The 22,461-nt window shown below is 44.3% G+C and overlaps 1 long non-coding RNA gene across 1 annotated transcript; it reads right to left on the bottom strand.

Moving 5' to 3' along the window:
• Positions 1 to 1,058: 1,058 nt before the first annotated feature.
• On the bottom strand, positions 1,059 to 22,456 carry LOC136331429 (uncharacterized). Its single transcript, XR_010730482.1, has 3 exons — positions 22,290 to 22,456; positions 16,064 to 16,117; positions 1,059 to 1,222 (listed from the first exon to the last, which is right to left on the bottom strand). It is a non-coding gene; the product is annotated as an uncharacterized lncRNA (long non-coding RNA).
• Positions 22,457 to 22,461: the final 5 nt, after the last annotated feature.

The raw sequence follows: 22,461 nt of genomic DNA, 5'->3' as shown, positions 1-22,461 counted from the left end.
ATGCATTCATTGGTTGAGCTGTATGTGCCCTAACCAGGGATTGAACCTGCAACCTTGGCAAAGCTGGACAATGGATGCTCAAACCAACTAAGCTACCTGGCCAGGGCTCCAGCAATCTGTTTTAACAAGCTCCCCCAGGTGATTTAATGGACACCAAAGTTTGAGGACCACTGTACTACACATATAATAGTTTCTTATAAAATTTGCTGGCCTTCTTGCCTGACCTGTGGTGGCGCAGTGGATAAAGCGTCGGCCTGGAAATGCTGAGGTCGCCAGTTCGAAACCCTGGGCTTGCCTGGTCAAGGCACATATGGGAGTTGATGCTTCCAGCTTCTGTCCTCTCTCTCTCCCTCTGTCTCTCCCTCTCCTCTCTAAAATGAATAAATTAAAAAAAAAAAAAAAAAAAGATGTTAATAATAAAATTTGCTGGCCTTCTTGGTCATAGAACACTTATAAAGACATTAAGTATAATAATAATGATGCATATTTAATATAGTTCTTAATATGAATGCTTTTGAGGATTAAAGAATTAAACTGTTAAGAATTATTCTTATATTAAACAAACATTTTAGAACATAACATTCCACAGAATACAATTTGGAAAATACTATACTGATTTACTGCATTAGTTAAAATCCTTTTTGTTTACAAGTAACAGAAACCAACACTGGCAGGGTTAAAGAAGAAAAAAGGTAACTTATTAAAAGAACAGGAGCAAAAAAAAATTTTTTTAAATAAAAAAAGAACAGGAGCTATTATTGTCTTAGAATCTCAAGATCTGAGCAAGCAAAACTCAGAAAAAGCAGGGACCAGACAGCTGCATGGGCAGATCTGTCTAACCAGCTTCCTAACTACCTGTGTCAGAATCATCAGGGTCCCTTTTTAAAAAAATATTTTAATGGAATGTCACACCGTAAAATTACTTAACAATCGCACTACAATTTGTATTTGTGGAGCACTGTACAATTATTTTGCTTATTAAATCTCATGATATTTCTGGCGAATATGTTCATACCATTAGTTTGGACAGGGAACTGTGAAGTAACTTCAAGGTCACATACCAGGCTGTGCTGAACAAGGACTTCAGAACTCTTGGTCCCACAATCTCGAGTTGCAGTTCCAGTATAATGGTTCGGCTGCCTCTTAGCTCTCCCTCCTCAATGTGAGACAGGTCAGAAAGTTTGCCTGGGCATCTGGGGGTGGATGGTAAAGGCAGAGGTTCCTGGCAATAAATGTAGAAATGTCAGTAGTTGGCATTATATCAGCATTTTGGCTGTGACATGAATCCCATCAGCATGTCAATGCATGCCTACATGGTACAAACACATTTGCAATAGAACTCAGTTTGAGATTTTCATACCAGTAAATACAAAGTTGTAATTCTCAATCCAGGCTGCACATTGAAATACCTGGGGAACTTTAAAATTAAGCTGATGCCCTAGGACCAATTAAATCCAAATCTCAGAGATTGGGGCCTGGGCATGAATATTTTCAAAAAATTCCCTAGGTTTTTCCAATGTGTGGCTTGAGTTAAGAACCACCAGTGTTGTAAAGGATCCTTTAGATCTGCTGCATGAGGTAAGGGCTGCAGGTATTCAATGCATAATGACACCAAATTGAAGGGACCAGGTAGGACTGAAAATCAGACCACTCTGCTCTGTTCTAAAAAACAGTCGCCTTTTGTCATCTGATTTCCACAAAAAGGACTCTGGGTTATTATTCCACTATTCTCAGATATTCATTGCTGCATAGCCTACATATTCCATTTTCAGATTCTTAAAAATGTATTTATTAAAAATTATAGTTAGGCCTGACCAGGCAGTGGCGCAGTGGATAGAGCGTTGGACTGGGATGCAGAGGACCCAGGTTCGAGACACTGAGGTCACTAGCTTGAGCGTGGGCTCATCTGGTTTGAGCAAAAAAAAAGCCCACCAGCTTGAACCCAAGGTCACTGGCTCCAGCAAGGGGTTACTCGGTCTGCTGAAGGCCCACAGTCAAGGCACATATGAGAAAGCAATCAATGAACAACTAAGGTGTTGCATCGCGCAATGAAAAACTAATGATTGATGCTTCTCATCTCTCTCCATTCCTGTCTGTCCGTCCCTGTCTATCCCTCTCTCTGACTCACTCTCTGTCTCTGTAAAAAAAAAAAAAAAAAAAAGAAGAAAAAATTATAGTTAGGCCTGACCAGGTGGTGGTGCAGTGAATAAAGCGTCGGACTGGGATGCGGACGACCCAGGTTCGAGACCCAGAGATCACCAGCTTGAGTGCGGGCTCATCTGGTTTGAGCAAAGCTCACCAGCTTGAGTCCAAGGTTGCTGGCTCGAGCAAGAGGTCACTCAGTCTGCTGTAGCCCCCCGTCAAGGTACATATGAGAAAGCAATCAATGAATAACTAAGGTGCTGCAACAAAGAATTGGTGCTTCTCATCTTTCTTTCTTCCTGTCTGTCCGTCCCTATCTGTCTCTCTCTCTCTCTCTCTGTCTCTGTCAAAAAAAAAATTATAGTTAGAAATAAATAAATAAATAAAAATAAAATTATAGTTAGGCCCTGGATGGTTTGCTCAGTAGTAGAGTGTTGACCTGGTATATGGTTGTCTTTGGTTTAATTCCCAGTTAGGGCACACAGGAGAAGCAACCATCTGCTTCTCCACCCCTCCCTCTCCTCCTCTCTCTCTCTACCACTCCCATGGTCATGGCTCAATTTGTTTGAGTGCAATGACCCAGGCCCTGAGGATGGCTCCCTGGAGCCTCTGCCTCAGGTGCTAAAAATAGCTTGGTTGCAAGCATGGCCCAAGGTGGGTGTTGCCAGGTGGATCACAGTTGGGGCACATGCAGGAGTCTGTCTCTCTCGCTACCCTCCTCTCACTTGGAAAAGAAGAAAAAAAATTATATTTAGCATCTACTATAAGCTGGGCCGTTGGAACACACTGGGAATACAATAACAAATAATCACAGATTCTGTCCTTATAGAATTCACAGCCAATTGGTAAAGACAAGTGGCTAAACAAAAATGTGGGAATATTCTGATGGTGGTGAGTACAGAACCCTTGGAGAGGTTACTGGGTAGGCACCACCCAGACCTGGGGCTTAAAGCAACCTCGTGGTGGAAGAGGTATAATAGCCACCAGGTAAAAAGGGATAGGGGTGGAATTCAAGGCTAAGCAAAAGCATTTGAGGAAGCCCTGGCCCTGAGAGAAACCATGGGTTATTGGAAAATTAACAATAGTTTGGCCTGTCCATCTAGATCAGTGATAGTCAACCTGGTCCCTACTGCCCACTAGTGGGCGTTCCAGCTTTCATGGTGGGTGGTAGCGGAGCAACCAAAGTATAAATAAAAAGATAGGTTTAACTATAGTAAGTTGTTTTATAAAGATTTATTCTGCCAAACTTAGCGAAAATCCGACATAAAGTACTTGGTAAGTAATTATTATTATATGCTTTAACTTGCTGTAACTCTGCTTTATAAATTTTTTTTTTTTTTCATTTTTCTGAAGCTGGAAACGGGGAGAGACAGTCAGACAGACTCCCGCATGCGCCCGACCGGGATCCACCCGGCACGCCCACCAGGGGCGACGCTCTGCCCACCAGGGGGCAATGCTCTGCCCATCCTGGGCGTCGCCATGTTGCGACCAGAGCCATTCTAGCGCCTGAGGTAGAGGCCACAGAGCCATCCCCAGCGCCACGGCCATCTTTGCTCCAATGGAGCCTTGGCTGCGGGAGGGGAAGAGAGAGACAGAGAGGAAAGCGCGGCGGAGGGGTGGAGAAGCAAATGGGCGCTTCTCCTGTGTGCCCTGGCCGGGAATCGAACCCGGGTCCTCCGCACGCTAGGCCGACGCTCTACCGCTGAGCCAACCGGCCAGGGCTGCTTTATAAATTTTATAAAGTTACTTCCCTACTTTATAAATCACCATTACTATGGAACCGGTGGGTGGTTAGAAAATTTTACTACTAACAGAGATATAAAAGTGGGCGGTAGGTATAAAAAGGTTGACTACCCCTGATCTAGATCATGAAGGGGAATGACAGGGAAGGAGAAGGTAGTGTGGTAAGAGGTCTTACCAATCTTCCAAAGGTGAGGCTGGCCACTTATAAATGTAATCCCTGTCCCAACTCCTCAGTCCTCTCTCCCTCCTTTTTCTCTTCTTTTTAGCTATAGTCCGTTATTAGAGCAGAAAACACCTAAACCACTTGTACCCTACTTAAATGAATCTTTAACTTCAAGCACTGGAAAGGAACAAGAAAGCATGGGGACACGTATGCCAGTGCTCCACTTGGTGCCACTGGCATAACCTCCCCAGTAGCGATTCCACAGACTCCTCCTTGTTCACCACTCTTTTTAAATTGAGGTAAAACTTACATAACATAAAATTAATCATTAACCATTTAAAGTATAAAATTTGGTAGCATTTAGTATATTCAAAATGTTGTTGTGCAGGTCCTGGCCAGTTGGCTCAGTGGTAGAGCGTTGGCCTGGTGTGCGGAAGTCCCGGGTTCGATTCCCAGCCAGGGCACACAGGAGAAGTGCCCATCTGCTTCTCCACCCCTCCCCCTCTCCTTCCTCTCTGTCTCTCTCTTCCCCTCCTGCAGCCAAAGCTCCATTGGAGCAAAGATGGCCCAGGCGCTGAGGATGGCTCCATGGCCTCTGCCTCAGGCGCTAGAGTAACTCTGGTCGCAACAGAGCGACGCCCTGGATGGGCAGAGCATTGCCCCCTGGTGGGCAAGCCGGGTGGACCCCGGTCGGGCACATGCGGGAGTCTGTCTGACTGCCTCCCCGTTTTGAGATCTTTTTATCACCCCCCCCAAATTCCATACCCATTAAGAAGTCACTCTCCATTCCCCCTCCACCCAACTACTAGTCTGCTTTCTGTCTCTATAGACTTGTTTATTCTGAATATTTCAAATAAATGGAATCCTATAATATGTGACATTTTGTATCTGGCTTCTTTCACTTAGTGTAATGTTTTCAAGGTTTATCCATGCAGCAAGTGCTTGTACTTCATTCCTTGTTTATGGTAGACTAATATTCTATTGTATAGATATACAACTTTCAGTTATCCATTTATTCATTGATGGACATTTGGCTTGTTTCCACCTTTTGGCTATTGTGAATGTGCTGCTAAAAACAGTCATGTACAAACATTTGTTTGGACATCTGTGTTTCAGTTCTTTTGGATGCATGCCTTGGAGTGGAAGTGCTGAGTCATATGGTAATTCTATGTTTAACTTATTGAGGAACTGCCAAACTTTTTTTCACAGCAGCTGTAGCATTTTGCATTCCCATCAGCAATGCGCAAGAATTCCAGTTTCTCCACATCCTTACCAACACTTGTATCTGACTTTTTGATACTGAAGAAGGATGGTAAGAAGCTAGGAAAATTCCCTGTCAAGTGGAATGAGAGAAACTGAGACAAATAGTTAAACAAGGTTGAGCAACTAACAGCCTGCTAATAAATCATAAAATCCTGTCTTCCCTAACCAAGGACACTTAGGGGATGGTTTACACCTCTCCTCCCCACCCAGGGAGTGAGTAGCTTAATCACCCTAGTCAAGGAGATAGATAACAGAGACCCAGGTAGTGCCATTAGCGCCAGCCAAACCCCAAAACGGATGAAGTTAGGGAAATAAATAACAAAAACAAAAAAAACAATTGGAGCCAGACAAATCCAAGATCAATAAGTAAAAATAAATAAAAAGCAGTAAAGCTGACCAGAGAATGATCCCAAACTCCCCCATACGCTCATTCTGATGCATCAGCTTATTAAGGGACACACTTGGAAAGCCGGGAATATTCTGTTGAGACCCTCCCCTGAGAGCTCCCCTGAGACTCCCGCCTTTAGAAAACAGACAAAAAACCCTTAAAACAAGGATACCAGTGCCCATTCTCCCTTGAGCACACTTGTACCCCACTTCTTTCCTCAGGCAAGTATCCTTTCTCCTAAACTCTTGAGGGTTTCCACAAGACTTGCAACCAGGGGAGCAGTGGGCAGCGCAGATCATCCTTAGATAACCCCCTGAACCTGTCTCTAAGGGCCCTCCTTTGCCTCTGTAACTTGTTTCCTGAGTCCACACAGCTCACATCTTCCTCTATGACTTCCTTTCCTGAACCTACACATCCCAGCACGGCTCACTTCTACAGTGTGTCTGTAAAGTCATGGTGCAGTTTTGACCAGTCACAGGAAAGCAACAAAAGATGATAGAAATGTGAAAACTGCACCAAATAAAAGAAAAACTCTCCCAGTTTCATATCTATTCAGTGCAGTTCGATGTGGGCTCACATACAGATTTTTTAGGGCTCCTTAGGTAGCTATCCTGTATAGCCTCTACAGACTCATCACTGACTGATGGCCTACCAGAACGGGGTTTCTCCACCAAACTGCCAGTTTCCTTCAACTGCTTATCCCACCCAGTAATGTTATTCCTATGTGGTGCGCTTCGTTATAAACGTGCCGATATTCACGTTGCACTTTGGTCACAGATTCGAATTTAGCGAGCCACAGAACACACTAAACTTTCCTCTGTACCGTCCACATCTCCACTGGCATGGCCTTGGGCTGCTCCGCTGTATACACGGTGTTATGTCATCATCTGCGCACACGCACATGCTGCCACATGAAACTGGGAGGGTTTTCCTTTTATTTGGTGCAGATTTCACATTTCTATCGTCTCTTGTTGCTTTCCTGTGACCGGTCAAAAGTGCACCATAACTTTATGGACACACTGTATTACTATGACTTCCCTTTGTGAGTCTAGGCAGCTCAGCCTAGGCATACTCCTGTTGTTGTTACCTCACCTCTTTTTTTTTTTTTTTTCAGAGACAGAGAGAGAGTCAGAGAGAGTGATAGGAAGGGACAGACAGACAGGAACGAAGAGATGAGAAGCATCAATCATTAGTTTTTCGTTGCGCATTGCGACACCTTAGTTGTTTATTGATTGCTTTCTTATATGTGCCTTGACAGGGCAAGCCCAGGGTTTAGAATCGGCGACCTCAGCATTCCAGGTCAACATTTTATCCACTGCGCCACCACAAGTCAGGAGATTTTGACTCTTTTATCTTAAGCCCTTTTTTTGTTTTATTGTTCCAAGCTTTAGTAAACGTACTCTCAAAATCACCTAGACTCATGTGAAATCTTTCCTGCATGAAGTCAAGAACCCACACATTCCAGACAGTGCTGGGGCAGACCCACCTTAGTCCTAGTCCCCTTCTGGTGACAATACTAGCTATCTTAGAGGTTGTAAAGTGGTATCTCATTGTGGTTAGTTTTTTTTGTTTTGTTTTGTATTTTTCTGATGCGTTAAGTGGGGAGGCAGAGAGACAGACTCCCGCATGTGCCCAACAAGGATCCACCTGGCATGCCCACCAGGGGGCAATACTCTGCCCATCTGGGGCGCTGCTCGGGTTACAACCTGAGCCATTCTAGTACCTGAGGCGGATGCCATGGAGCCATCCTCAGTGCCCAGGCCAGCTTTGTTCCAATGGAGCATTGATTGTGGGAGGGGAAGAGAGAAATAGAGAGAAAAGTGAGGAGGAAGGGTAGAGAAGCAGATGGGCACTTCTCCTTTGTGCCCTGGCCGGAAATTGAACCCAGGACTTCCACATGCTGGGCCGATGCTCTACCACTGAGCCAGCCAGCCAGGGCACTCACTGTGGTTTTAATTTGTGTTTTCCTGATAGAATGATATTGAGCATGTTTTTATGTGCTCGTTGGCCATTTGTATATCTTCATTTTTTAAATTAAAAAATCTTTTAATTGATTGATTTTTAGATAGACAAAGAGAGGAAGGAAGAGAGACAGAGGGAAACATTCATTTGTTGTACCACTTAGTTATAGGTTTGTTGGGTTGCTTTCCAAATGTACCTTGACAGGGGATCGAACTCGCAACCTTGGTGTCTTGGGAGAATACTCAACTGACTGAGCTAACTGGCCGTGTCTGTCTGGGTTTTTTTTGTTTGTTTGTTTGTTTTACAGAGAGAATGAGTCAGAGAGAGAGACAGACAGGCACAGACAGACAGGAACGGAGAGAGATGAGAAGCATCAATCATCAGTTTTTTGTTGCACATTGTGACACCTTAGTTGTTCATTGATTGCCCTCTCGTATGTGCTTTGACCGTGGGCCTTCAGCAAACCGAGTAACCCCTTGCTGAAGCCAGCGACCTTGGGTTTAAGCTGGTGGGCTTTTGTTCTAACCAGATGAGCCCACGCTCAAGCTGGCAACCTCGGAGTCTCGAACCTGGGTCCTCTGCATCCCAATCCGATGCCCCATCCACTGCGCCACTGCCTGGTCAGGCTGGGGTTTTTTTTTGTATTTTTCCAAAGTTAGAAGTGGGGAAGCAGTCAGACTCACTCCCACATGCCTGACTGGAATCCATCCAGCATGCCCACCAGGGGCGATGCTCTGCCCATCTGGGGCATCGCTCCTTTGTGCCCGAGACATTCTAGCACCTGAGGCAGAGGCCATGGAGCCGTCCTTAGCACCTGGGCCAACTTTTCTCCAATGGAACTTTGGCTGCAGGAGGGGAAGAGAGAGACAGAGGAAAGAGAGGGAGAAGGGTGAGAGGAAGGAGAAGGAGAAGGGTGGAGAAGCAGATGGGCGCTTCTCCTGTATGCCCTGAACCAGGAATCGAACCCAGGACTTCCACACTCCGTGCTGACGCTTTACCACTGAGCCAACCTGCCAGGGCCTGTATCTTCTTTTAAAAGGTAGCTGTTGCCTGACCTGTGGTGGCGCAGTGGGATAAAGCATAGACCTAGAACACTGAGGTTGCCAGTTCAAAACCCCAGGTTGCCTGGTCGAGGCACATATGGGAGTTGATGCTTCCTGCTCCTTCCCCCTTCTCTCTCTCTCTCTCCTCTCTAAAAATTGAATAAAGTCTTTAAAAAAATAATAACTATATAAAAGCTAGCTGTTTAAGTCCTTTGCCTATTTTTTTTAATTTTTTTATTTATTCATTTTTAGAGAGAGAGGAGGGGGGGGGAAGGAGCAGGAAGCATCAACTCCCACATGTGCCTTGACCAGGCAAGCCCGGGGTTTTGAACCGGCGACCTCAGCATTCCAGGTCAACACTTTATCCACTGAGCCACCACAGGTCAGGCCCTTTGCCTATTTTGAATTGGATTGTTTGTCTTTTTGTGATTGAGTTTTAAGAACTTTTTATATATTCTGGGTAATTCAGCTGTCTGCGGACCAGCCTTTGTGCTGTTTGGAAATTGCAAAATAGTAAGTATTATAATTTATATAAATGAAACTTCCTACATATATAGGTATTTGCTACATATTTATACAAAGACATTTGCTACACATATAAATATACATGTGTGTGGCTGTCTATCTGTGTATACATACAGACACACAAACATATTCATAACAAAAGAAGGAGGAAATACTCATGCCAATTACAATCCTAATTTCTATTACTGGTCACATGGTTGTAGCTGGTATTTATAACTACCTTCTTCCACTACCCATCCACTGTTCCTTTTACCTTCAAAGGAAAGTCTTCAAGCACATCAGCTGGTTGTGATTCTTTACCTGGTGGAGCGATCCCAACCTTCATCCCTAAAGGGTCTAGGCTAGGCCATTAGTAGTAGTCCAACATGAATTGATTTGTAGTTTTATACTGACCTTAATACAAGGCACAGTAATACTAAGAGACACCCTAAGGGATCTCCTGGATTCCAGACATACTCTTCCTTACCTTCAATTTGAAGTACTATAGTTCCAGTTCCCCCTTGATAGTAAAGATCAATCACCCAAACCAGCACAGCAACTCTGTTCTTTGATTCAGACACATGAGGAGTCAAAAATGGTGAGGCAGCAAGCAGTCTTAGCTTTCACTTCAATGGAATACGGTGTTGCCCAGTAGAAGCATTCCTTCCTTTGGAACTAAGATCTCTAGGCCAGTAGAACTCAAGTACACAGGAACAGGAAGCAAAATTTTGCTAGTGGGTCACTAGGAGTAATAGCATGTGGTGTTATTTCCATTTCTGGACCTGTGAATCCTGGCTATGGGAGAAACAGCACCATATATTAGCTGCTGATTCAGAGCATACACAACCCTCTGAAGAACCATGCCCCGATCCTACTAAGTATTGCCACCCAGCAATATAACTGAATCTTCAAAACACCATCCATTCTTGTATAAGCCAGCTGCTGTAGGGTGGTGGAGAACATAGTAAGACCAATAGGTTTCATAAGTATGGGCCCATTGCTGGTCTTCACTCACTGTGAAGTGAGATTCTTGATCAGAAGCAATGCTGTGTGGAATACGATAATGGTCTATAACACATTCTGCAATCCACAGCAGTGACTTTGACAAAAGCATTGCATGCAAGGAAAGCAGATTTGTATCTAGGGTGTCTATTCCAGTCTGAACCAAATACTGCCCCTTTCATGATGGAAGAGGTCCAGTGTAATCAACCAAACAGATCATTCTGGCAGATGGTGCCATATCAGGGGCTCTGGGTTGGTCTTTACTGTTGGCACATTGGGCACTCATCAGTAGCCATTGCCAGGCTGGCCTTGGTCAAAGGAAGCCCATATTGCTGAGACCAGGCATAATCTCCCTTCCTGCCACTACAGCTACTTTGTTGAATAGCCCAAGAACATTACCAGTGGGCGATGTCAGGGGTGGTTGGGAAAAGAGGTTAACCAATATTCACATAATCGGTCATCCAGGCCACTTGATTATTAATATTTTCTCTGCCAAGGGTACTCTTTGGTGAGTATTCACATTGGACACAAATAACTTTCTGTTTGTTTGTTTGCAGCTTTAGACACATTCTGTCACCAATTTTCCAAACATTGTCTTTCCAAGTCCCTTACTATCCAGCTACACCACTAGCCACAGCCCATCTGATATATACTTACTGAATGCCTACTATGTGTCAGGACTGTGCTAGGTACCAGGAATACAACAAAAAATCCAAACAGAGTCCTTCCCTCACAGAGTTTCCATAAGGTCAGGAAGGCAAAAAATAAACAAGTACATATGTTAAGTGAAAGAAAATATAAAGCTGGGTAAAGAGTCATAAAGTGGCTGGAGGTGAACTATTTTATGTAGTGTGATCTGAAAAGGTTGTCACTTATAGAGTGAGCTGATAGAGGCCTAAAGAATATAGCATGAGCCTGACCAGGCGGTGGTGCAGTAGATAAAGCATCGGACTGGGATGCGGAAGACCCAGGTTCGAAACCCCCGAAGTTGCCAGCTTGAGTGCGGGCTCATCTGGTTTGAGCAAAAGCTCACCAGCTTGGACCCAAGGTTGCTGGCTAGAGCAAGGGGTTACTCGGTCTGCTGAAGGCTCCTGGTCAAGGCACATATGAGAAAGCAATCAATGAACAACTAAGGTGTCACAACGAAAAATTGATGATTGATGCTTCTCATCTCTCTCCATTCTGTCTGTCTGTCCCTATCTATCCCTCTCTCTGACTCTCTCTCTGTCTCTGAAAAAAAAAAAAAAATAGCATGAGCTATGAAGATACACAGTATTCCAAGCTGAAGTCTAATAACAAAGGGAAAGAGCCCTGGCCAATTAGCTAAGCTGGTTAGAGTGTCATCACGATATGCCAAGGTTTCGGGTTCGATCACTGGTTCACTGGTCAGAGCACATACAAGAATCAACCAATGAATGCATAAATAAGTGGAACAACAAATTGATGTCTCTCTTTCTCTCTCTCTTTTTACCTTTCTTCCTCTCTAAAACCAATAAAAATAAAATTTAAAAATATATATTTAGCCTGACCAGGCGGTGGCGCAGTGGATAGAGCGTCGGACTGGGATGTGGAGGACCCAGGTTCGAGACCCCAAGGTCGCCAGCTTGAGCGCAGGTTCATCTGGTTTGAGCAAATCTCACTCATCAACTTGGACCCAAGGCCCCTGGCTTAAGCAAGGGATCACTTGCACTGGGTCTGCTGAAGGCCCGCGGTCAAGGCACATATAAGAAAGCAATCAAGGCCCTGACCAGTTGGCTCAGTGGTAGAGTGTCGGCCTGGCGTGCAGAAGTCCCGGGTTCGACTCCTGGCCGGGGCACACAGGAGAGGCGCCCATCTGCTTCTCCACCCCTCCCCCTCTCCTTCCTCTCTGTCTCTCTCTTCCCCTCCCGCAGCTAAGGCTCCATTGGAGCAAAGATGGCCTGGGTGCTGGGGATGGCTCTGTGGCCTCTGCCTCAGGCGCTAGAGTGGCTCTGGTCGCAACATAGCGACGCCCCGGATGGGCAGAGCATCGCCCCCTGGTGGGTGTGCCGGGTGGATCCTGGTGGGGCGCATGCGGGAGTCTGTCTGTCTCTCTCTGTTTCCAGCTTCAGAAAAATACAAAATAATAATAATAATAATAATAAAAAATAAAAAGAAAGCAATCAATGAACAACTTAAGGTGTCGCAACGAAAAACTGATGATCGATGCTTCTCATCTCTCTCCTTTCCTGTCTGTCTGTCCCTATCTATCTCTCTCTCTGACTCTCCCTCTGTCTCTGTAAATAAATAAATAAAAACTCTTTAAAAATATATATATATATATTTTAAAAATCTCTCCTTTCCACTTTCTCTAAAAAAAAAAATCAATGAAAAATTAAAATAATAGCAAAAGCAAAAGCCCTGAGATAGTGGTTTAACATGATCAAAGAACAGCAAAGTAGAGAGAGCTGGACAATAGTGAGCAAGGGGAGTGAGAAACTGATGAGAGTTATATATGAGAGTGCACACTTCATAGCAAGTTTCCACCTCTAAGCAGCCAATTCTGTTTGGGTTTACTCAAATTGTCTGACTTTGGCCTGGTCTTATCAGGAATAGTAAACACTTCAAGTTAATGACTGAAGAACCAAATGAGGTAGTTAAAAGTGCCTGGATAGTAAGATGAGAAACCCTGGTTCTAATCTCCATTTTGTCACTGCCTTACACTTTGATCTTGAGCAAGGGTGTGTCTGAGCAAGAGTAGAAAGAAGTAAAGGTGAAAGGGAAGGCACACAACTGCCAGGAGGGCTTGAATACCATGTTAAGAAATCTTGGGCTGGGCTAGTTGGCTCAGTGGTAGAGTGTCAACCCAGTGTGTGGATGTCCTGGTTCAATTTCTGGTCAGGGCACACAGGTGAGGTGACCATTTGCTTCTCCTCCCCTCCCTCTCCTCCCTCCTCTGTCTGTCTGTCTGTTTGTCTGTCTGTCTCTCTCTCTTCCCCTCCTATAGCCATGACTCAGTTGGTTCCAGTGCATTGACCCCAGGTACTGAGGATGGCTCCGTGAAGTCTCTGCCTCAGGTTCTAAAAATTGCACAGTTGTGAGGCCCCAAAGGGGCAGAGCATCGGCCCCAGACAGGGGTTACCAGGTGGGTCCAGGTTGAGGCACATGTGGGAGTCTGTCTCTATCTCCCCTCCTCTCACTTAAAGAAATCTTGACCCTGCATGACCAGGCAGTGGCGCAGTGGATAGAGCGTTGGACTGGGATGCAGAGGACCCTGGTTCAAAACCCTGAGATCGGCCCTGGCCGGTTGGCTCAGTGGTAGAGCGTTGGCCTGGCGTGCGGAAGTCCTGGGTTCAATTCCCAGCCAGGGCACACAGGAGAGGCGCCCATTTGCTTCTCCACCCCCCCCCCCTCCTTCCTCTCTGTCTCTCTCTTCCCCTTCCGCAGCCGAGGCTCCATTGGAGCAAAGGATGGCCCGGGCGCTGGGGATGGCTCCTTGGCCTCTGCCCCAGGCGCTAGAGTGGCTCTGGTTGCAACAGAGCGATGCCCCGGATGGGCAGAGCATCGCCCCCTGGTGGGCATGCTGGGTGGATCCCGGTGGGGCGCATGCGGGAGTCTGTCTGACTGCCTCCCCGTTTCCAGCTTCAGAAAAATACAAAAAAAAAGTAAAAAGTAAAAAAAAAGAAAAAGAAAAAGAAAAACCCTGAGATCACTAGCTTGAGCACGGGCTCATCTGTTTTTAGGGTGTTTTGTTTTTTTTTACAGAGACAGAGTCAGAGAGAGGGATAGACAGGGACAGACAAACAGGAACGGAGAGATGAGAAGCATTAATCATCAGCTTTTTGTTGCTCATTGCAACACCTTAATTGTTCATTGATTGCTTTCTCATATGTGCCCTGATCTGACCTCGGGCCTTCAGCTGACGAGAAACCCCTTGCTTGAGCCAACGACCTTGGGCTCAAGCTGGTGAGCTTTTGCTCAAACCAGATGAGCCCATGCTCAAGCTGGCAACCTCGGGGTCTCGAACCTGGTTCCTCCGCATCCCAGTCCGAAGTTCTATCCACTGCACCACCGCCTAGTCAGGGGGATCATCTGGTTTTAGCAAGGCTTACCAGTTTGAGCCCAAGCTTACTGGCTTGAGCAAGGGGTCACTCCGTTTGTGTTGTAGCCCCCCTCCATCAAGGCACATATGAGAAAGCAATCAATGAACAATGAAGGTGCCCTAACGAAGAATTGATGCTTCTCATCTCTCTCTCTCTCCCTTCCTGTCTGTCTGTTCCTATCTGTCCCTCTCTGTCTCTTTCACACACAGACACACAAAAAGAAATCTTGATCTCACTAAGGGGTTTAAAACTCAGATTCAAATGGACACCAGGCAGGTAATATAAATGAGTCAAGTGTTCAGCATGTTGTTATTATGGGAACTAAGAACTGGAGAAGACAAGCTCAGTTACTTAGTCCCACCAATGGCCCCAGCAATGCAGACCCAGTGTTAATGCATCTTCCTCTTTTCTAAGAAAATTCATAAATTGGAAATTTTATGTGAATGTCCTAATTTTTAAAATCTTAGCAACTTATTCATTATTTTTTTGTTGTTAAACCCAGAGGACTGAACAATATATATCAGCAGACCAAGTATGACCCATTGAATGACCAAACACAACCTAAACAATGGGAGCAATGGGAGCCATGAAGAGTTTTATGGCCAATAGTGACTTGGTCAGACTATTTTTAGGTGTCTCTGCTTATCTGAGCTACTTATATTTGCTTCTATCTTTCTCATCTGTCTGATCCTGGCAGCCAGATTTGGGATGTTATTCAGCTTGTACCCCACTGCAAGATCAGCATCAGACCTATTTTTGGTGTTGCTGTGGATTGAATTGTGTTTCCCCAAAATTTGTGTTAAAGGCTTAAGTCACAATGTCACGATCTGTGGAGGTAGGGTCTTTGGGAGGTAATTAGGTTTAGATGAGACATGAATGTGGGGCCCCAGAGAACTTGGTGGCTAGCTCTGCCATGTGAGGACACAGCAAGAAGGCAGCCACCTCCAAGCCAGAGAAAGAGCTCTCACCAGAACACAACCAAACTGGCACCCTAATCTCTGACTTCCCAGTCTCTAGAACTGTGACAAAATAAATTTCTGTGTAGGCTACCCAGTCTATGGTATTTTATTATGGCAGCTGGAGCTGACTAGGACAGGCATCAATAATGTTCACAGAAACAAATGTTTTAAAAGTTTATATAATTGCCTGACCTGCAGTGGCACGGTGGATAAAGCATTGACCTGGAATGCTGAGGTTTCCAGTTCAAAACCCTGGGCTTGCCTGATCAAGGCACATACAGGAAGCAACTATCAATATATACTATGAGTTGATACTTCCTGCTTCACATACTCCCATCTGTCTCTCTCTCTCTCTCTAGAAATCAATAAATATTTTTTAAATTTTATATAATTAGCATTGAGAGTGTTAAATATCATATATTTATGCATCGCCTTCACTCATGAATTTGTGCCAAGAAATTTAACTTAAGGAAACAATCAGGGATATAATGCAGTATTTTTTCCTGTAAGAATTTTATCTCATCTTGATACGTTATAATTGGAAACATCGGAAAGAAAACCCTAAGTTTCCAGCAATAGGGACTAATGAGCAAATGATATCAAATGAACATTTTGCAACCATTAAATATTATGTTTAAGAAATATTTAATATTAAAAAAAATTACCATGAGCCCTGGCCAGATAGCTCGGTTGCTAGAGCATCATTCCAAAGAGCAAAGGTTCCCAGTAAATTCCCGGTCAGGGCACATACAGGAACAGGTGTTCCTGTCTCTCTCCTGCTCTCTCCCTTCCTCTCTCTCAAATTAATAAAATAAACATTTAAAAAACCTTACCATGAAATGTAGTAAGTTGAAAAGGCAGGCTACACAACCACACATTATTTATATCTATAAATATAAATATAAGCATACGTTAAAGACAATAAACATGTAATAGTAATATATAATACATAATGAATAAATATATGAATGCAAAGAATAAAAACCGACATGGTGTCATTGTTTCTCTCTTGGTAGTGGAAGTACTTTTCCCCCTCTTTCTTTAAGAGGACCTTTTTTTTATTTTTTAAGGTACATAATAATACAGATTGGCATTAAACACACACACACAATTAAAGAAATGTATAGAGTCTTAAAATTTCTCTATCCTAAGCTGCCCATAGTTCCAGACTTTTGTTACCTCTGTATAATTACATACATCTATATTTTTTATCATTCCACATATATCATCGTGCAACTTTTTTGTTTTAACCTAACATTAACTCCTACACATCTTTTCATTTCATGTACAGCAGTGGTCCCCAACCCCCGCGCCGCGGGCTGGTACCGGTCCGCAGAGAAAGAATAAATAACAACATTATTTCCATTTTATTTATATTTAAGTCTGAAAGATGTTTTATTTTTTTTTAAATGACCAGATTCCCTCTGTTACATCCATCTAAGACTCACTCTTGACGCTTGTCTCGGTCACGTGATACATTTATCCGTCCCACCCTAAAGGCCGGTCAGTGAAAATATTTCCTGACATTAAACCGGTCCGTGGCCCAAAAAAGGTTGGGGACCACTGATGTAGAGCACTGAGGAACTACCTCCTTCTCTCTATTTTTTGTCACAACAAGCTTAAGTCAGAAACCTTGAAAAACATTAAAAAACTCAAAGGGGATATACTCTGGTTTCTCTTTAGATCGCAAAAATCTTTTGCCTTTTTCTCAAAGGGGTAAAATATTTCAGGTCATTCCTTTTGTATCTTTATACACGAACACAAGCCGGAAGAAAGAAGGGGTGGGCTGCCAAGGTCCTCACCAATCAGAGCCTGGTTGATAGGCAGAGCCAGGAGAATTTAGAGACACTCCCCACCCTGAAAACCGCCTGGTGGGGCTTAGTTTTTCTAACCAGCCTGGAAACCCACAAGGGTCAAAACTGCGCGCCGCTAGGGCCCACTATTGGCTGCCAGCTAACCCCGCCCACCTGCTTGCTCACTGGCCGGGGAGGTTTACGTAAGGGGAGCCTGTTGCTGAGCAAAAAAGGTGGTGCAGCTGTCCCTCAAAAGAGATATTAGTACTGCGACGGTACTGGGAGACACTTTGGGTCAACAAAAGCCGGATAGCTCTGTTGGTTAGTGTCCTCCCAGCGTTGGGAGTTGGATCTGGTCAGGGCACATATGAGAATGAACCAATGAATGCATAAATAAGTGGAACAACAAATCCATCTCTCTCCCTCCCATCTTTCCTCTCTTCAATAAATAAACAAAAAAGTAAGAGGTACTAACCACCGTTTACGTATTCAGTTCTTGCTGAATGCCAGGCCCCTGTTTCAAACTTTTAAATATAAATGGTTATAACCACCTTTCTTGAACGCCTAATGTCTTTCTGCACTGTTAGATACTTTCAAATTAACAACAGTAACGATATCAATACTAATCATTGCAGTTTATTGAGCACTTAATCCGCATCAAGCCTTGTTAAAGGATTTGTATGCATTAGCGCTTATCCTCACAACAGCCCCAAGGAAGGTAAATTTTATTGCCCAGTTTTACATAGCAGGAAACGTGTTCAGAGAGGTGAAGTGACTTGCCCAGGTTCACACAGCTAGAAAAGGTTAGAACTGAAACCTTCCAGTCCGATATCCTATTCCAAGTACAACTTTTTTGAGGGAAGGATAAGGGTAAGAAGAGGTAGGTTAGGATGGTGACAGATCAGGAGGAGCTTTGCTCCATGGAAAGCCTCAGGGTGTTTGAGAAGGCAATGTAGCGCCTCTACAAAAGGAAAGGTAGAAATAGAGGAAGACATTGGAACAAAGGGAATTGTTCTTCCTGGAAACGTGTTGCTCCTGGGGCAGCCTCTTTCAATGCAAATGACCTTGGCCTGGGGTCTGGACCCCAAGGTTCTAGTCTCCGCTCTGTGACCAGCTTTCTGGGGGCCTTGGGCAAGTGGTTTATTCTCTCTGGACCTCAGGCTACCTGCCTATAGAATGCAGGAGTAAATCTAAACAATGGTTAGTACATTCAGGCTGGCAGTAGGGCAGTCTTCAGCAACCACCTGGTCTTTACTTAGCTGTTGCCTGGCCTCTTTTCAGGACCTTCAAGTAGTGACATGGGACCTGACAATCCTATAAACTCAAAACGGTTTGGTGCGGCCCTCAATCCACCCTTTTCCTTAGTTTGTTCTGAGCTGTAGCATGGTTCTGCCTGTAGGAGGCGCTGAGGGCTCACTCAGCAGATAAAGCTAAACTGGAATTCTTAGTGAATCATCCAAAAGCGCCCAGCTGGTCAGTTTTTGTATTTGATTTATTCTTATTAAGAGGGGTGAACTGTTTCTGTCTTCAGTATACAATGGATGAAACCGAATTACATGTATTGTCCAGACCTCTCCACAGTGGCTCCAGAGGGCTGGATGATTTCCAATTCCTTTGTTTTACAGATGAGAAAACAGTTTAAGAACTGAAAAAAATTCTCTGGATCACATAGTTAAAATCTAGGATTCCTGGGGCAGTACTCTTAAGAGATAGTTGGCTCTAAGAAAGAAAAGAAAGAAGAAAGAAAGAAAGAAAGAAAGAAAGAAAGAAAGAAAGAAAGAAAGAAAGAAAGAAAGAAAGAAAGAGAAAGAAAGAAAGAAGGCCCTGTTTCTGAGAGTCTGTGCTTGGTCTGCTCCCTGATGCACAACTCCAAGGGACAATTTCAATTTTAATTGCGCAGCTCACAGCTCAGCACCTGTCAGCTCTGGAGGACCTTCCTCAGCACCTAACACAATGCCTGCTTAATGAGTGATTGAATGGATGAATGTGTGAATGAGCCACAGAGGGTATGGCAGCTTTAGCTTTATTAAACCTTTTGGAGGTGGGCTTCTTTCCTGAAAGCTCTCCCAAGGCAGGAATTGTATCCTGAGATGGTAGTGGGGAATGTGGTTAAATAGAACAATAAGAACTCAGAAAATTATATCTGGGTGATAAATTACAGCCCCAAGTATGGTCAGAGACAAAGTCATTATAGCAAAGTGATCCCATAATTTGGAATTAGAAAATTAATTCAGCAGGAATGACTATTACAGATGAAACTGTCATTAGGGTTAAAATCTGAGTGGGTCTGTCCAATCTAGACATATCTTCAGGACTGGAATGTGAATGAGGAATAATAAAAGCTTTGGCCAATCAGTGGCCTCAGCATGGCTGATGCAAGTCAAGAGAATATGGCAACAGAGGGTGGAGATCTTTACTGAGCCAAAAATACTAGGCATAGGTGAGGGGAGGAATAAACTCAGCTTGTGCCTGACCAGGCGGTGGCGCAGTGGATAGAGCATCAGACTGGGATGTGGAGGACCCAGGTTCGAGACCCTGAGGTTGCCAGCTTGAGCGTGGGCTCATCTGGCTTGAGCAAAGTTCACCAGTTTGGACCCAAGGTCGCTGGCTTGAGCAAGGGGTTACTCAGTCTGCTGAAGGCCCACAGTCAAGGCACATATGAGAAAGCAATCAATGAACAACTAAGGTGTCAAAATGAAAAACTGATAATTGATGCTTCTCATCTCTCTCCGTTCCTGTCTATCTGTCCCTATCTATCCCCCTCTCTGACTCTCTCTGTGTCTCTGTAAAAAACAACAACAACAGGCCTGACCTGTGGTGGCACAGTGGATAAAGCGTTGACCTGGAAATGCTGAGGTTGCCGGTTCGAAACCCTGGGCTTGCCTGGTCAAGGCACATATGGGAGTTGATGCTTCCAGCTTCTCCCCCCTTCTCTCTCTGTTTCTCTCTCCTCTCTCTCCCTCTCTGTCTCTCTCTCCTCTCTAAAAAAAAAAAAAAAACAACAACAACAACAACAAAAACTCAGCTTGTATTACTTGGGCATTCCTCACTGGGCTGCAAACTTTACTGGTTAGATTTCCAGAGCCTAGCACAGTGCCTGGTACATACTAGATGGTCAATGAATATATATCAAAGGTAAGAGGAAAGGAAGAGACTGTAGCATTGACCAGCAGGTTTAGCTCTGTGTGGAGCCAGTTCAACGGTTCATCTTTTCATTGGTTCCTTTTGCTCAGATTTCAGCTGCCCTAACCACCTTCAGATAATAATTTGGTTTTTCATGGAGGCTGCCCTATGAAAAAGCATGTTCTGGCCCACCAGTTAAAGGCCACTTGACAACTGTGTTTCTCAATTCATGTATTGGAATTCTGCTTTACACAGTAGTTCCTTGTGCCAGCCTGCTTCTTACATACTCAGCTCCCTCTGTCATCAGTGGCGCATGGAGTTTTGCTTTAGTGTCATTCCTGTCTGAGTTTGAATCCTTACCCAACATATTACTAAGCTGTCTGGCCATGGCCAACACATTTCTTGAGCCTCAGTTTCTTCATCTGACAAATGGGGGCATAATGCCTACCTCACAAGGTTGTAGTGAGAGTTACATGAGATAACAGATGTATCCTGGACATTGTTGGAGTTCAGCAAATGGTAGTATCTGTGCCTCTTTCAAGCTTTCCTTCCTTGGAGACTGGGTCACAAAAGCTAATCCAATTTAGAATATCAGTATTGCTTTTTCTTCTCACAAAGTCACTAACTTTGTAAGTGAAGCCTTGGAAATGGCTTAGTCACTTCCTTGAAGATTCTAAAGGGCTATTCTACAGAGGAGAGTATTCATATTCATTCATTTAAAAATATTTACTGAGAAATCACTATATGCTAGTGGGGAATAGAGACAGACTCAGTCTCTGCTTTAAAGGGGCTCTGACATAGCCTGATGCAGTCAAAAGAAGATATTATACAACTCTGACACAAAGTTTTACTTTTCTAGGAAAGCTCAAGTTTCTTCCCTTTGCAAAAGTGTCCAATAACATTCCATTGTTTGTTAGAGGGAAGTGGTAAGGTATGTAGACATAAGGCTGCATCAAATTGAAAACCAGTGGTATACAGGGGTAGAAACATTGTGTTGAGGAGGGGAAGAGAGGCCTTTCAGCTGAGCTGAAGAAGCAACCTTTTCTGTAGGAAGTGGCATTTCAAAACCTTCATTCAGGCCACAAACACGAATGAAAGCATTTAATGCTGGGTAGAATTTCAGTGGGCAGAGATTTGCAGAGGTAACCACTAGAAGGAAAGGCTTGAAGGCCAGAACCTTGGCAGAACATTGTGCTAAGTGGCACAGGGCAGAAGACAAAGATGTCAAGATGTGGATGTTGCTTTCAAGGAGCTCATAATCATAAGGGTCAGATAAGCATGTACACAGAAAATTACATTATAAGGTGTAAAATGATAGATGTTATAAAGGAGACAGCTCAAGTGCCTTGGTTGTTCAGCAGAGAGTGAGACTAATTTCCTTCTCTCAAGAAGTTGGGAGGCAGGAGACCAAGCCATAAGGTCATTTTGGGAATTATAAGCCTAGACTTAGAAAGTCTCAGAGGGGATCTTAGAGGTCATTTAGTCCACCCTCACTCCAGCCATGATTCTCTATTCAAAGCTAACAATGACTTTTAAATTGAAACAAACAAAAAAGAAATTGGAGCTCTGAAGAGAAAACTGTGAAGAGGATCTGTGGGAAGGGCACAGAAAATGAATTCAGCTTCCTTACTGGTGCTGAGGGGCTGGTGGAAGGGACTTCCTCCCGAATGGAGAGTTGAAGGCCAGGAAATAGATGAGATCAGGGAGGGAGAGTATGTCTGAAGATGACAGATAAAAACAGAAACTAGGGGAACACCCACAGTCCAGGGAATGGGAGGAGAAAGAGGAGTAGCCAGAGAGGTGAGAAAAGATCCAGTAAACTGTCTTGTCATAAAGTTTCTAGAGAGGGGTGGCAGGGATGGAAAGGACCTGAAGCGCCCAAGGGAGCAGAAGGTCAACACGGGGCAATAGGGGTTGAGGTTAGACTGGGGGCTACCAAGGACACTTCAATGAATAAAGACTTTTCCAGAATACTCTACAAATAAGGTGGATTCCCTGTGTCTGATACATTTTAAGGTGGAGCCCTCCCAGAGGCCAGGAGAAGAAGGCTGTGCCTAGATCTGGCTCTCTCAGCTCTATAATTAGCACCATCTCTCCTAACCCTAACCAGTCCCTCCAGGAACTGAAAAGCTAAAGAACATACTTGGGAGGAATTTCACACCCGACTCTCCGGCCCAGCCCGGTGAAGTCCCGTTTCATCAGGCAGCTCTAATGACTCTCTGGGCCGTCACTCTCGTCCGGTATTGCCCATAGTGTGACTTAATCCTTTTGCAAAAGTTTACAACATTCGTCTGGGGCTGACTACAGCTCCCAGT

This window comes from Saccopteryx bilineata, chromosome 3, assembly GCF_036850765.1.
Source record: "Saccopteryx bilineata isolate mSacBil1 chromosome 3, mSacBil1_pri_phased_curated, whole genome shotgun sequence".
NCBI lineage: Eukaryota > Metazoa > Chordata > Mammalia > Chiroptera > Emballonuridae > Saccopteryx > Saccopteryx bilineata.
The sequence above is the reverse complement of the archived record's forward strand: the minus strand, read 5'-3'. Positions and strand labels throughout refer to the sequence as shown.